Genomic DNA, 1036 nt, shown 5'->3' on the forward strand with positions numbered 1-1036 from the left:
CACACACACACACACACACACTCACACACACACACTCCCACATACACACGCACACACACGCACACACTTTAAAAAGGCACACACATACACACATACAAACACACGCACACACACACTCACACACACATACACACGCACACACACCCACACCCACACACATACACACACATTAAAAAGACACACATATGCACACACAATCAAAACGTTTCCACATTTCGTTAGTTCTCTAACTTTCTTTCTTCTGAAATCTCCATCCACCCTGTTCAGAAAACGATGAACATTAAACTTCCATAAATATTCTTATGATATTGATCATTCTTCTTAATGTTCTGGTCATCCATCTATTCTACTTATGAACTCATCAATATTCATTGATGAGACAGTGGGATTGAATACTCCTTCGTGCGTTCGTCTTCTTTTCTGAAATCTGCTATTATCTAGGCTTCCTACTTTTAATGAGGTTAACATTTTTTCATACTGTCGATTTCTTTACAAAACTGCTTAGAGCTTTTTGGGTTGAAAGTCGGCATTTAATGGGCAAAATCCGAAACCTCCCAAGCTATCCCCCCCATTAAACCAAATGAAACAGAACGAAAGTTTCACTGATGTCTTTTTTGTCCGAGCTATGACTCTTACAAAACGATCTATTCTATTTGTTTTGCCAAAGACAAGCAATTAGCTGCTCCACCTTAGGATTTTGCTTACAGAACGAATGGCGGATGTTTAAAATGCCATAGCGACCCGCCAATGTAACTGGCTTGCCTGTTCGGTTTTCAGCTTCCTAATTGCTTAAAGTACTTGCACTTAGTGTCTTCCGTGTATGCGTGACAATGGGCACGGATGCTTTCTTAAGCCTACTGTATAAGTTTTTTTTTTTCGCCCACGACTTAAGATCGCGATTTTCAAGATTTTAAATGAAATTCGTGAATTTAAGTCGTTAGTTTACAAGGGGTTCTACTGCTTTGGAAGACTCGACTCTTGGCGACTCAAATCGCAGATTCAAAACTTTCGCGAAAAAAGAAGTGGGAAAAACGCA

The 1036-nt window shown here is 39.8% G+C and overlaps 1 protein-coding gene across 2 annotated transcripts in view; it reads left to right on the top strand.

The window, feature by feature from the left end:
* Window positions 1-1036, top strand: part of LOC101863503 — a 128676-nt gene that overhangs the window by 55919 nt on the left and 71721 nt on the right. The window lies entirely within an intron of this gene.

Source organism: Aplysia californica, unplaced genomic scaffold (assembly GCF_000002075.1).
Source record: "Aplysia californica isolate F4 #8 unplaced genomic scaffold, AplCal3.0 scaffold00130, whole genome shotgun sequence".
Lineage (NCBI taxonomy): Eukaryota > Metazoa > Mollusca > Gastropoda > Aplysiida > Aplysiidae > Aplysia > Aplysia californica.